Source organism: Ambystoma mexicanum, chromosome 4q, assembly GCF_040938575.1.
Source record: "Ambystoma mexicanum isolate Mex_15411 chromosome 4q, UKY_AmexF1_1, whole genome shotgun sequence".
Classification (NCBI taxonomy): domain Eukaryota; kingdom Metazoa; phylum Chordata; class Amphibia; order Caudata; family Ambystomatidae; genus Ambystoma; species Ambystoma mexicanum.
The window spans coordinates 602506776-602523290 of NC_090928.1; positions in this window are offsets into that span (position 1 = coordinate 602506776).

Genomic DNA, 16515 nt, shown 5'->3' on the forward strand with positions numbered 1-16515 from the left:
ACGGTGTCAGAGTTTGCACACCAGAGAGATTTATATCCAACTGAATTGGGTGAAGGTGCAGATTAAGGAGAAGGAATGCTCACTCACCTAAAACTCCCATGTCACTACTTGACTTGCCCTCACTGGCTGAGATGGGAAGAAGTAGGGAGCATCGTTTGAAAGCAGGAGCCCAGCAATCAAGTGCATGGCAGGTGTCATTAGTTCACCCAGTAATGCTGTTATTAATTGCATACTTGTTCTTGTATTTTAATACTAGTATTTTAATAATTAGAAAAGGGAGTGCATCGCATCTTTAAGCACAATGTTCAAAATGGTGCAACAGTGTCTTTTGCCACAATATGTAAAATGACTTTCATTTCTACTGGCATATGATCGGCTGTGGAACACTGTCTGTGGCGGTCCTAGGTCCCACTTGTTGGACTCATCTCCCAGCTGAATTGCGAAACACTGCCCGATTTCTGCCTTTCCATAAAAACTTAAAAACCCCCTTGTTTAAAACGTCCTCCCTTGGACCCCTCAATCTCTCTCTCATACCTAGCGCCTTGACGCCTTTGTTCACGCTCTATGAAGTAACCGTACAAAACAATAAAATACCCGCTTAGTAATGTGGCATAGGTGTGCCTACTGTGCTGCTGGGGTACATCGTGGCAGATGTTGCACCTGAAATAGTATAATGTTTCATGTTTCCATTCAGAACTTCCTAAATTGAATGCATTTTAACCAATTTGTTCTACAAACGTGTGCAGTAAAATGCACTATATTAAAACGTTTTGAAAATAAACAAGTCTCGTGGGGAACACCTTAAATCCGTCATATGGCCATTTCTCTCCATCATATTCGAAGTAGATGTTCACAACACACCGACTTTAGTGTTAATCAGGTATAATGAGACGATCATGTCTATCCTTGCAAACCATCAGGAAGACTGCCAAAGTCATTTGCCTAGAATCCACTAGAGGGTCATGATATGACATTGCTCAATTCTTGTAAATCAAACAAGACAATGCCCTCTTAGAGGTCCTACAGCCGAGGCAAAAGAAGGGCCGTTCACTCTCATCAGACATTCACGTGAGAAATCCTGGCTAAGTGGTGTTGATGAGTTTAGACATACTCATTCTAGGTTTGGTAACATGAGTATCTTTTCAATTGAGACTTCCAGTAACCCACCAGCTCAAGCCAATGGAATGGAAACGGAGAAACAACTCTTGAACTTCGAAGAATGATTGGAGAGACCACTGGTCAAACCTACACTCCCATACCAGCCCCGAGATATAATGTCGGTTACATTTTCTGACTGCGACTCATTTGTCTGCAGTTAATCCGCTGCTGAAAACCGAAGAAAAGTAGAGGACAAAATTGCTCAGCTTGTTAAGCACTGACCTCAAACAGTTGTGATCAAATTGCAGGACACAGGTATTAAAATCATCAGAGATGGCCCACTCTTTTGGGGACAATATACATTAAGTTGACCAATAATAAATATCTCTCAGTACAGTACATGAAAGCACGAGTAATACGGGGCATGGAGTGCTGTCTACAAGCATATGTATTTAAGATACCCTGAAGGCTTTAATCTGGGTGAGGCGAATACGGAGTTTCACTAGTGCCCATACCAATTGAAAATGCTGTCTCGAACAAATGTACTGCTAGTATTAAATATATATTTTCCCAATATCGCTCTACTTGCCAATGAAGATTTGAATATATACACATCACCTGGCCTATGCACTGCGGAATATTTTAAGAGCCACACTTGATTTTGGGCCAGTCTCTGTATATAAACTCAAGCAAGCCAACATGGAAATAGTATAAATAAACTGTCAATCAAAGTCGAATTACGTCAAAATGAAGTATCTCAGTTTTTGGTTAACGTCAGGCTACAATAAAAATGTACTTCATTTCAAAAGCAAACAAAGCAAAATGAATGTAGAATCAACCAGACCAACTAGATTGTGCATCTCGTTACTTGGAAGGATTCATTCCATTCACATGTCTATACACCCTAGCATCCTCTTCCTTTTCTAGTCAACAAATGTGAACGTTCCTCAGGGGTAGTACCATGATAACAAATCAGTAGTTTCAAAGTTTCTAAGGTGTCATGAAAACAATGCACCTTCCATCAGATAAATGTCAAAGAAAAGACACATGGAAGTTGGTAGCTACCTCACTTGGAGGATTATCATTGTGTCTTCCAAATACAGATTATGTAGACATTGCTTACCGGCTGTAAAGTACAATCCTTAAAACAATGATTTGGGCATTAGCTCCTGTAGGATGTGTCTATTACTGTAAGGAACTTCAGTTCTAGAAACGAATGAAATTCATGGAGTCACAGGCTTATGCTAAAATTTAGCAGGTCATCTGGTCTCAGCACACTAATACAATGATGAATTCCTAAACCCGTATCTGGCAAATAGCTTAACTTTCCTTGTTTTCTGATCCAGGAGACCTGGTACGCTTGGAATACCTATAAGTTACCAGGAAGGCCTAGGACATCACTGAACTATAGGTAGCCCCATCTCTTAGAAAGATAAAGAATCTCGATGTATCCACTGTTATGACTGATGTGATGTCTGACTTCCTGACATTCCCAAGGATTAAGACATTGGCATGCACTGCTCCCATCATCATGATAAGTACCCATAAGGAAAAGAAAGCACCTGCCATAATCTACTTGCTCTAGCTCTACTCTTGAAAAATTGTTTTATACAAGGACTAGGTGAGAGCAGTTATCTGATTGCCAGATTGAATCTTGCCGTCGGAAGCAGGCCAATCACTGGTGCGGCTTGATGGTCACATGTCCGGCGTCCCACGGTTCTTTCCTCTAGCCCAGAGATGGCCCACTGCTGGGAGCCTTAGAATGCCACGGTAGCTGCATAACTACATATAGCATCAACAGGGTCACACAAACCAAGGGTTACATTTGAGGCAGTGCAGGAGATGCTGTAGGAGTGCCATGCCACAGAGATTATGCAAAACCAAATACTTCGACTACAGTAGAGCTTGAGGCTACTAAGGGTTGGGATTGGCTGGGGGCAGAGAATCTGTGCCAGTGCTTTTCTGTTTTTACTTCTTGCTTTTTAACTGCTTCTTATCTGTGTTTTAAAAGCTCCCCTGTTTTAGTTGCATTCATTTGCTTCTCAGTTCCTGTCAAGGTCGGACTGGGACAAGAAATGGGCCCGGTACCCCAAAAAAAGTGGCCCACCCAAAAAAAGTGGCCCTCAAACCATCATCCGTGAATCGCATCAATTCACGACTTTACAGAAAATGCTACTTATGGAGGGTTCATGTGTCTGTTGCATGTAATGTTCTGTGTAAACCCTTGAGAAAGTGCTAATATTCCTTTTGTTAAAGAACAACATCATCACATAGCTAAATACTAATTTTACAGAACCAGACTCAAGACATGTCTACTCCTTGCCACCAGTAATGAAAATAGGGTTGCATTTAATAAGCAGTACAGCCAGATGATGACACCGGAAAGTACCTTGGCAGTTATATTTTTGCTCAAATATTAAATTACAACACAACTCATAAAATAACATAACTTCTGCATACAGTTCTGTGACAGCGTCCACAGCTCCGAGGTGCAGGAGTTGCATGAACCAACGACCCCCACTGTGGTTTTGGGACATGCTGCAGTTAATGCTTATACAGGGCTACGCAATCCCTAGAACGGAAGGAGGGTTAGGGTGACGATTGTTGGATAGGAAGGGGAGAAGTAGGGAAACCGGAATGAGGTTTAGGGAGAGGTTATGGATAGGTTGGGGACGTTAGGATAAGGTTTTGACCACAGCACTCATACAAACAAACTTCCCTGCTTCTGTCTGTACACATACATACAATATCACTATCACAGTATACAAAGGCACAGCAGCATAATGAACACACATGAGGTAGTGCAGCACTTAGCTTAGGTTAGTTTTCACCCAGAGTGTCCCTTGTTGTCTCCTGCGATTTTGTTGTGCCAGGATGTGTCATAGTAGCTGTTCAAATGCTGCAAGAGAGAGAGTGCTACAATTAGTGCACATACCAAACACTGCCGCATGTGGCTGTTCATGTGCATGTACATATGCAGGAGATTTAGCGAGGCCGCACGTGGCTACTAAACATGCACAGTAGGGGCCGCATGTGGCTCAGGTAAGTACTGTTAATTAGGGCATGCAGGAGAAAGCAGTTAGTAACGCTTTAGAGTTCAAGAACTGAACGGACATAGAGAACGAACGCCATGAATGCCTCTGCTTTTAAAGTGTTAATACCCCTGTGCCTTCAGGCCAGTATTAAAGACCCAATAGCCTGCCCTGCCCAAATCCATTGACCCCCCCATTTAGCAGACAATGGCTTAATACATTGCTCACTGTTTCTTTTTTTAGTTTAGGCTATTAGGTGCTGCTTTAAGCGCAAACTATTGCATTAGAGTACAGATAGAGAGAATGGTAAATGAGGAGGGACACAAAGTTTGTAGGTATTTTTAGGTTATTTGCCCGCCCATTGACTGCCCATGGCCATGCTAATCCCTATGGTCATATATATCCAGTTCCTACCCCTTTCAATAAAAACACCTCTTCATGGGAATTAGTTGAGCTTTCTTTTATTACCATCAAACGTTGCAGTGTTGCCAGACACTGCTATCATATGCCCATGTTGCACCATTTTGTTGCTACCATCAGCGGCCGGTTAATACCACTATGACAGGGCCTTTCCCATGCCAAACACAAAAGCCCAAACTGTTGGCAATACCAATGCTTGTTTAAAAATGCTCCCATCTCCCAATTGATCATCTCTCTGCAGTGTGATAATTGCTCAGAGCACTGTGATGTCTAAATGAAGGGTTGGAGTGGAGGGTAGATTTTAAGGGCTTTTTTTGTCAATGGCTGGCACCTCACTCAAAAGTTGGGCCACATGTGTCTGCATGTGTCTGCATGTCTGCAATCTCAATCTCTTATCCAGATTGGTATATTTTAAAGTAGCAAGATAATATCCAAATAATAGGGTACATGTCTAAGTATATACATAGGCAATGGAAATCATATTCCTGATATCACACTATAATCGAATAGATGCTTGTTAGGTTCCTAAAGGAAAGACACCATTTCATTGTCCGTGTTCAGGCCAAATGCTGTAGAATTGAGTTTACAAATTATTTTCGCCTCTGTTTCTCTTAATTTCAATTCCTTGTCACCTCTTTGTCTTCCTAGGTCCTCCTCGGGACACTAAGCAGGACTATTGTTAACAAAAGAATTTACAAACTAATTGAAACACTTTGCATATAAAGTCAAATCTGACATAACCGCACCTAAATTGAATCTCGTATTTATCGCAACGTAAATTGTTGATGAAGGTGATATCGTCAACCCTTCCCATTTATAGGGATCTGACCCGTTTACTGTGGAACACTCTTGCCAAATCTAAAAGGGGCATTAGAAGAATACAAGGTAAAATGTTAAACACTTACTGCAAGCTACATAATGAATGATGTTGCCCCATGTATACTATTTAAGTATAACACCTAACAAGTGGCTTTCTTTTATTTTTGCACCCCCTATCTCCATCCCCTTTCCCCACTCCTTTTCTTGTCTGGCTTTTTATCTTTTTATTTTATTTATAATTTGGAATTATTGTACCATATCTAATGTTTGCATTGTGTTCAATTTGCATATTTGCATATGTTCATCTATGTGTATGTCTTCTTATATTCTAACATCCATTTTGTGTTATCATTATATGGTGCTATGATGGAATAATAGCCCTGATTTGAAAAAGGTCTCAAGGGAGACCGAAAAACGTGTCATCACAAAAGGGCACCTTGTAAAATAATAAATCACTTTTTTGAACATTGGGCGCAGTCTCCTTCTGGGTTACTCAACTTTACCTATTTGCTTAAAGGGCTTTTTTCTTGGCAAAACCCAAAACCCGGTGAGACGTGACCACCTGCATTTAATGAAGCTTTTTGGAACATATTGACAACCATAAAGCATGTGTCGCCATGTTAGACCAAACCGCTGCAGCCAAGAGTTTTTGAAAAATCACTAATTTAGGTTGTGGTCAACGGGTGACATCTGACAGTAAAAGATGGCAGAGTATCTCAAAAATAGGCAGGAAGAAACTGCCAACCTATTTACAGCAAAGGGTAATAATAAGCAAGCATTCTTTAACCCTGTACAAAAGCAGGTAGATCTGAGAGCATTATTTTTCAAATTGGAGAGACTCTCCAAAGAAGAAATTGATAAATACTGGGAGATAGTATCTCTGTAAAATTATTTAAAAAACAAATTGATTCCCAGAGGTCTACGTATTTTGATCTTCTCGAAGTTTAACAATGACTTGGCAGAGATGTGGGAACAAAATCTGAACGGAAGTTTGAATAAAATGGTGGAACTTTTGATTGAACACGCTACACGAGAGCATAAGAGAAAAATAGAATTGCTAGACAAAACTAAAAAAGAAATTGCAGAGAAAAACTCACAAGAAACAACGAAAGAGAAAAATTACAATACTATGCATGACATCCTAAAAAATTACCAAGATGAAGTAAAACTAAGAAAACTAAGGAAACATTACAGAGATGAGAGGGACTATCAAGAGGATAGGGTATACACCTACAAAGCAAAGTACAAAACATCTACTAAATTTGGATCAAAGACAAGTACACCTAACACATCATCCGTGAGCTCGGATGCGGATTCAGAAGGTGAAACACCAACAACGGATACGACGTTAGCAACCACAGATACGACGGGAGCAAAGGAGAATACAAGTGGAAGATCAACCTCAGGTTTCATGAATCAAATAAAAAGGTACAAAAAAGGCAATAGAAACCTCATACATAAACAGGTCTGTTTTCAGTTACCTTTGAAAACAGGATCAACAAACAATACACCAGGAGGAGAGGAAGGAGGGGGGGTAAAAGATCAATCAAATCAAGGATCACAAGAAAATACAAACAAAATACTTACCAGAGCGACCTCAAAAGAAATAAACAGAGTGAAATAGGTCCAAACCTTATTCTCAATTTATCCAGTAGAACAATATCACAGAGGAGAACAAACTTCTCAATAAAGGACTCTCATTCGCCCCTTCGGCGAACTATAACGAGACAGATTTGCATATTGATTTATTCAAATTCGTACGAAAATTGAAACTGCAAAGGTTCTTTGCCACTAGAGCACCAGGGATGTATCAACAGCAGTTAAAAACCATTCCGAGTGATTTAAGCATCAAAGAAATCGAACAAATTCACGCACTTAGATCCATCACAGAACCAGTGGATTATGACATTACCAATGTACTACGAGATCTAAATGTGGAACCAGATCTGTTACCAATGAAAGAGCTGAAACCAGCATCCAGATTTGTACCCCAATTTGCAGCTGATAACATCATCGATACCTTTTACAAGGCAGTATCTCATGATCTTTATCGAACGGAACAAAGACGGCAATTTTCAAAAGTCAAACAAAGTCTCACTATTAAATAACAGGAAGCCCTACGCAAATTGGAAACTGACCGCTCCACAGTAATAAAAGAAGCCGACAAGGGGGGGAACATTGTTATCATGGACAGAGAAAATTACCTTGAGATGGCTAGAAGACATTTAAATACCCCAGGTTGTTATGAAACATTGCCTGCCAACCCAACGAAGGAAATTGTACATAAATTGGAACTCAAAATCTACGACTCACCGTAAAGGCTTTCTCACGGACAATGAAAAGAGTTATCTTCTAATCAAGGATCTAATCACACCAATCATGTATTTCCTACCCAACGTCCACAAGGAATATGATTTAATACCGGAAGGCCGACCAATCCTCAGTGGAATAGGTTGGACAACTGAGAATATTTCGCAGTATTTGGACAACATCTTAAGACCTAGAGCCATGAAATTGAAAGCGTATCTCAAAGACACCACTGACGTAATTATTAAGCTTCACTCTTGGAATTGGGAAAATTATTGTCTACTAGCAACTTTGGATGTGAAAGCGTTGTATACATCGATTAAACATACATGGGCCTTACAAACAATAGATCATACTTTCAAGGAGGACTCACCATCGATGGATCACCAGATTCAAATGGTGAAGGACATGTCAGAACTATCTTTTGAGTGTAACATCTTCAATTTCAATAATACATACTACAGGCAAACTAAGGGCGTTGCAATGGGTACCAAATACGCCCCAGCCCTAGTGAAGATTTTTATGGGCCTATTCGAAGATACAATTATCTATCAGGACAAGGCATATCAGAAAGAACTTGTTCATTGGTTGAGATATATCGATGATGTGCTGATACTATGGAAAGGAACAGAATTGGAGTTCACAGATTTTCAGAACAGGATTAACCTAAGCGAAATGGGTATTCAATTCACTGGTGTTTGTGATGCACAAAGTATTAATTTTCTAGACCTTACAATATACATTGAACAAAACCAAATCAGAAAATGTACATACCGGAAGCCTACTGAAGTGAATTCAACTTTACACACAGCCAGTGCCACCATAGACCAACCATCTTAAACATACCATAAGGGGAATTTCTAAGAGCGAGAAGAAATTGCCAAACCATGGAACACATGAGAAGGAATGCAAGCTACTTAAATCAAGATTCCTGGCTAGAGGGTATTCAGAACAATGTGTCACCAAAGCTCTGGATAAAAGCTCATTGATAACACAAGAACAAACGCTAACATCAAAGAACAAAGCATCAGAAAAACCAACTATTGGATTCATCACTAAATATAGCAATGACGTCAGACTCTTGAAAAGAATTCTAGCTAAACATTGGCATCTTCTGAAATTAGATGAAAATATTGCTAACTACGTGGATGATAAACCAACATTACTGCGATTTTGTTCTAGCAGGGGATGGTGGTTTTTGGTGACCTCATTGAACGTAAGACTGGCATATTTGTTTCCGTTTAGTCGGTGATGACAGTAAAAGCGTTGTGCGGTAAATGTCACTGTCCTTCGCACCTGCGCCATCCAAAATGAATTTGGATGTCGAACCAAACTTTAAACTGCAGTGTATCTGGAGTTTCAGGGCTAAAAACTCCACAGGTACGTAATTGGTGTAGGTCAGCAGGCGAAATAGAAGTTTTGTCGGCAGAAGTGTCTTTTCCGGCATGGCGGGTATGCTTGATGATACTCACAAAGACATTGTTTGGATTTCCGAAGGCCTGGTTGTGCATTATGTTCAAGTTTCGGCTAAATGGGGGGTTGTTCACATGCCGATTGATTTCAGCGCATAGTGCGATCAAACTTTTGGTTCCCGATGCCGTGCACACTTTAGCATGAAATTGGTGAAGGAGTGCTGCCAAAGAATGCACAGGTTCATATTCAAAGGAAGGATTGAAACCTTTCTGGGAAAGCCAACTTTTAAGGAGGTCAATAGCCCATTATGTTTCTAGATGGTTATTTGCCTCAGATCTGCTGAGTTCTATTGTATCGAGGTCCATGGTTTCCACAGTTGTCTTTTGGTAACAGATGCCACGCTAGTAGAAAAAGGCAAGGGACCAATGCCAGGATTACACTGGTGTCTGTCTTTAGTTTTGTTGTCACTGCTTTCCAGCCACTCCACAGTATGATTGCGAGGACATTGAAGTTCAGTTGGTTCACCAATACCGGTGTAATGAGGTTTTCGGAAGAGACGCTTTCAAGTTCGTCTGCCGTGTGAGCCGAGCAGCGGATGACAGGTGCAGCGAGAAGAAAGTATGACGAATTGAAAGTGCTGCGTCAGAGAAGGGCAGAATGACACAGTTTTGTTCGGAAAGCAACGCAGATGAAATGGATGAAACAAAAGCGAGTGGGGCGCGCACGGAGTAGAACGCGGGATTGTCTTTCAGGTATGGCCCGTCATTAGACCAATCATGTTTGCAGTAACAAAGGCTGTGCGACTCTCCGGGGTACTAATGTGTAATACTGAAAATATACATTTAATACCACCTCTGACCTTGTGTTCCACATGCAATAACCATATGGCCTTCGCTTCATCAATAAAAATGATAGACAACCTGCGTCCACCATCAGGTTAACCAATGCTATTTTACCAACGTAAATGGAGAAGCTAACCTGTAGCAGTGCAACCAATAACCACTGACACACCACCAATGTAACAAAAAACAAAACAACAATTTCCAGCATTCACGTAAGTACCAAGCTAAAACTTATTAAGCCCCAGTACTCTATCCCATGACTCAACCCCTGAGTCCAGCAGGAGATGCCTAAGAGAGAGAGAGAGAAGAGAGAGAGGGAGAGAGAGAGAGAGAGAGAGAGACTGTCACTCTCACAGAAGGGACAAAAAACAACGATGACAGTTTATGAACAGCAACACACCCACTTATTTTGCACAGCGAGCCACCACTCCTTTGCATATATATCAGCATGCCAGTCTGTAATCTGTGTAAACCTCTCCATGGGTCGAATATCTCTGTAATGTTGCCAAATACACAGCATGAACACGTTTTCTATTCCCACCAACCCCATGACCCATCAAGTCCTTGCTTCAATGTACTGAAGTGCTTCTTTAGGGGGGACCTTGGTAGATGCTTGTTGATGAACTCCTCCTAGCTTCTTCACCGGGCTTGTGTTGTCCTTTAGAATGGATGTCCCAAAGCTGAGGAGAGTGTTTCAGGCAAGTGCCTTATCCTTGGTTTGGTTCAGAGACTGTCTGGCATTTCCTATGAAGCTTGCTGCAGAGCTTAGCCGGGCAAGCTGTGTGCTGGCTTGGTAGCGGTTCTAGAGCTGCTGGAGGGTCTTCTGGATTCAGTATCTCCCTATGTGCCCTGGGAGATGTTTAGGCAAGGGATCTTGCTTCCCTCTTGGATGTCCTGGCCTTCCTTCATTGGCAGGAAGATGTAAGGCAGACTGTACCTTCAGCCACAGTCCAATGCTGAGTTCTTCTTGTTACTCCTTGCAACGTCTTCAGATGATCTGGCCAAAAGAGGGGCTCAGTCCTCTTTTAAAGCCAAATGGACCACAGAGATTGGTGTAGGCTAAGTCTACCTTAATGAACCAATCCTGGGTCGCCACCAACGATCTTCTGTATGCATGAGGTCATAACCAGAGTGCTTTGCAAAAGAAAAGGTAAAGAGGTGAAAACATGTAATACTAAGTCCCACCCATCATGCTGTCTTTTGTGGATCAAAGGGTCTCTCTGGTTAAAGGAGATCTCAGTGGTTCCTGATTAAAACGGCAGGTCTCCCTTGAATCTGCGGCGCGACCAGACTTTGTGGTGCCATCAATCCACACGCTCATACCTTCTTAAGGGGTTCCCCCTGCAGGGATGACTACTGTAATACATGCAGTCCAGACTTGACATTTCACTGTCAAAGCAATACTGAGGGCGGGAGCTGGCTTCAGGTTGACACAGTGCATCAGAAAAGTTGTTGGGGTTTCCTCTCTGCTTTGTTAGCCTCTGCAGCCAGGCCCCACGTGGGCTTGTTTGAAGTACACTCTTTTAGTATGTTAATTATGTTAATTGCTGCCACAATATACAGAGCTAAACAAAAGGACAGGGCGGATCCATGGAGCTTCTGTGAGTTCATTAGGCTGGCCATGGCAGGAGGAAGGTTTTGCCTTCCCCTTCTGAGATGATATGGTGTATTCCTGGCTGTCATATCCCTATTAAATATTACAGGGGGACTGTGCCCGTAGGCTGTGTCCACCCAGAGTACACAGGTCTATGTCTATGTTGTGCGGTGAGCATAGGAAAATGTGTGCGGATTAGCCCTATACATTTTCCGGAGGTTGATCTAGCATCATTCAATTTCCTTTCAAATTTCAAAAAAGCCTAGGCGCGCGCACACCCACCATGCGGATGGTCGAATTCCTCACAACTTGTGGTTTCGTTAGTGCCCCATTTCACTTCTTGCACACCAGTCCTGTTTGCATGTTTTCTCGGCTAGAAATCTTCACCTGTATGCTTTTGAACATGGTCTATTCCCCGTGGCTACCCTGGCAAAAGCCTTAGATCAGACACGCTTTGAACCGCAAGCGAAATCCGATTTGAGTCGACAATACCTCTGCGTTCTTGCTCCGAGGGAATGCTGAGCATTTGCTTTCGATTAGCTCCAGCTCTCCTCCCCAAACACATTTGTATACATTATGAAACGGACGATGAGGCACTATATTGCTCTGAAGATGAACTGAGATTGCTTCCAAAACAAACACATGCGCACACGTACAGCCATCGCCATCATCATTATCGCGGCGCACTGTTTGAACACCCAACGTTATTTATGGAAGAGATTAGACGTCGAGGGCCTTCGGGTGTGTCCATTATGTGCAGAGGATACACAGCTGTGCATCTGCATCTCACATGTGAGAAAGTTTAAGGCTGATGACATTTCAAAGCGTTCTGGATTCGAGCAGCAGAATTCATGTGTGCTTGCCCACCCTTTTAAAACCCTAGAAAGGTAAGATGTCCGTAAGGAAATACACACTTAGATTACAAGGAATATGCTTTATTATGCATTCAGGGCCAATATAAATCAGCTTAATGTACTCAATCGGATGCCTTCAATTCGCAGTGTTTTTAACTTCTAGTAATAGGTGAGGCTAAAGGTCTGCTCTCCTGAGCACATGCTACTCGATCTTATCTAATCCCCATTGAACCTGTTTCACTGACTATGTGACCAGTCAAATGCACCCTTATGGCATCTTTGGATATAATCTCATGAGTGTCGGTCTGTGCAGTGCATGATGGGGCTAAATCTATGGTTGCGCAGTTTGGGATAATTGTGAGATATCCATGGTTTCTAGAGATTGCGCTGAAACATGGGCATACGATCAAAAAAAGAAAAGTGCGGGACTCATTAACATATGCAATAGGAAGTGACATCACCATAAATTAATAAATCAAAATGAAATATGCAAATTGCATTGAATTGCCTTTGCATAATCAAACAAAGTGCACAGGCCGAACACACAAAAAATAACCAAAGAGGATATCAAAATGAAAAATTCAAATTGCATTGAATTGCCTTTGCATAAGCGAACAAAGTGCACAGGCCGAACAAAGTGCACAAGCCAAACAAAAAATAACCAAAGAGGATATCAAAATGAAATATGCAAATTGCATTGAATTGCCTTCGCATAATCAAACAAAGTACACAGGCCGAACACACAAAAAATAACCAAAGGGGAAATCAAAATGAAAAATGCAAATTGCATTGAATAGCCTTTGCATAAGCGAACAAAGTGCACAGGCCAAACACACAAAAAATAATCAAAGAGGATATCAAAATGAAAAATGCAAATTGCATTGAATTGCCTTTGCATAAGCGAACAAAGTGCACAGGCCGAACACACACAAAATAAACGGAGAGGATATTTTCCTTTAATGGTGTTGGAAAATTATAACAGGTGTTCATTTTGTAAACCCAAGAATCGGTATCAAAATATTCCCAAAAGAGCAACACCCCAATATAAGATATGGGGCATCTTAAGACATTTTGGAGCCCAGGGCACAGACGCCTTTGGGCCTCCTCACCCCTAACCAAAGAAATTAAGGAATCAAGAATGCGGGGTCAAATCTCCCCTCAATGAGATCACAAATCATAGCTTGATATGATGCCCCGCCGTAATCAAGTTATGCCCTCTTTAGCCATGCTGGAATAATAATAATAAGCAAGTGGCATTTCAAGGGCAATATTAGAAGTCCACAACAAGGGTAGAAGAGACATTTTAAAAATAGCAGCCATGAGGAAGGTGTAGTCTTAGATGCAGGACACAAATCAGTAGTCTTATAAGTAAGGTACACATACTCAAATAGACAGTGAGCTAAAGACTTGGTTGGGACTCTCCCAGGGGCCATCCACTCAAGAAAAAGTCAATGGGCTGTGTTTGTGCAGGTAGAGAGACTCTCAGAACCACCTTTGTTTTACATATTAAGTAACTTTGTGTCTCACCCTAAGTAACCAGGGGAATCCAGACAAGGACCCCTTGCTCACTGTGCTCAGAGAGGCACAGCTCCACCTCACTGATGATGCCCAACAAGGCTGAAACACGTGCATGGGGTTGCTGTTGGTACTCTTGTTCAGAAGGGAATTGCCATAGCATTTATGTGCTGGACTGCCCATGTGGGCGGGACAAAGACTGATATGCAAATGGTTATTTCCCATTTACGAAAGGTACAGTGAGCTAAAGTGCTGCTGTCAACTCTAGAGTGGGTACCTTTCCAGAGAACAGGCCATTTTTGCCGTGTTCGTTCTCATAGAGGAGCGCCCATGACTGTTTTTAGATTTTTTGAAGGGCCTTAGGTCTAGTCACCCCAAGTGTCCTAGGGTCTTCCAGACGTGGACTCCTTGCTCACTGTGCTCAAAGAGGCACAGCTCCACCTCACTGATGATGCCCAACAAGGCTGAAACACGTGCATGGGGTTGCTGTTGGTACTCTTGTTCAGAAGGGAATTGCCATAGAATTTCTGTACTGGACTGCCCATGTGGGCGGGACAAAGACTGATATGATGATGGATATTTCCCATCCGTGAACGGTACAGTGAGCTAAAGTGTGGCTGCAGACTCTAGAGTCGGTACCTTCCCAGAGAACAGGCCATGTTTGCCCTGTTCGTTCTTATAGAGGAGCGCCCATGACTAATTTTTGATTATATAGATCATAGATTAGTTAAAATGGCAAAGAGTATATCTGAATGTGCGAGTACATTAAGAAACCTGTGAAAGGATACCCAAAGCCATAGAAGGGTGAGAACAAAAACTGTGTGCCAAAGGTACACACTGTTTCACAGCTGTAAAGGTGTCCCGTAAAGATATCCATTCAGTCATCTTTACAAAACCTGCTGGGTTTATCATGTGTCTTTGATGAAATTCTACTGCACTCTCAGTACTACCGGGAGAACCAACTGCAAATGATGTCATAAAATGCATAACTGTGATGTTTATGAGTAATGTTTACATTAATTATATTTTAAATGCAAAGTAAGAGTTTTACTGTGAACCAGTACTTTAAACGACAGCAGGACATCTATATCTAAACCCAACCCAGAAACCTCAAAATGTTCCTATGTATTGTGCAGTCCAACCATTCTACAGAGTTGAAAACATTTTAAATTACCTTAAACGCAAGCTGGCAAGAAACATAGCCTAAACCACACCCACAAAGGTAACATTGTGGTGCTGGAATGCCCGATCCATTGCTGAGTTTTACTATTGGAGTGTTGGGTATTTTGAACAATTGCACAATTGCAGAAACATTAATGATGTAAACAGTATGTACCACTTCATTTGTGCAGTTATGAGGAATGCTGTTCCTTCCCACATATGAATGTTCAGGGTCACCCTTATCCATTACCCCACCGTGAGAATGCTCAGCCAAAGATTGCAAGAACCGTCTCCAACTGGCTTTACTGTACTGAGGTGTCTAAACCCAGGCAGAGTTTACAAACTTAACTTGTGATTTTGGCCATATTTTAATGGTGTTCCAGGTCAAGTGATTGGAGGTACATCGGATGCAGAAGTTAACTTGCCTTATTTCCATTTAGACCCCTGCTAACACCAGAGCTGTAACCAAGAGAAGGGAGTTGAGTTAATTTCATTCAACATTTTTATATTACGGGCCTGTACCACTTGCACGTATTTCATATGTAAACCTTACTATTTGACAAGACTGGATGTAGAAATGTAGGTATGTTGCGTTGATATTATAGACCAGTCTAGGTGCTTCTCATAGAGTGGCAGCATGCAATTTGTGAGAGAAACAGATATAAACATTGAAACCACAATTCCTTGTTCCAACCTTCTCTCGCTTGTGTCCAATTGGCTGACAGCCTATACTCTTATCGCTTCCCCTAAAAGATTGTTTTCAGTTCTAACCAAAAGTATACAATTAGCTGTAACAATTACCTCTATTGCACTCAAATGTAGAACACACTGTCTTCTGCAAATCTTGGACAGCAGAGATCTGAAAACACTCTTTCAACTAAAATAAAACAGAAGATGACAGGCTTGAATTATTAGAGCGGAATCAATAACTTTCTAATCCCTGCAACCTGAAAAACATCAAGTGATATTGATATTAGTTGGTAAATAAACAAATGGCTTTGTGATGTGCAATAAATCAAGGCCAATAGTAGTATACATGAAGCAATACTATAGCTTGTTAAACCATGACTGACACTTTTTTGTAGTGTTTACCCTGGGAATTAAATCTCTCTCAGGGGATAACAACAGAGAATGGCAATTTTGACATGTTATGCACCACAATATTAAGTTACCCAGGATCACACATATTGGTTAAGAGTAGAGCTGAGATTTGAGCCAATCTGCAATTTCTGCACTTGATATATTGCTTCACAGTAGTGAATGTTCGACTTTTGAGAACTGAAATAATAACTAATAAAAAGGGCTCGGAAATTGCACACATCAATTAATAAACCTACTTGACAATATTTACTAACACGACTTGATAGAAGCATGTTATGCAAAAGACGAAGAATTATGGCTTTTTGTTCTCCATCATCAAGGCAAGTGTTCAAGTACTGGAATATTAACTGATCTGAGCT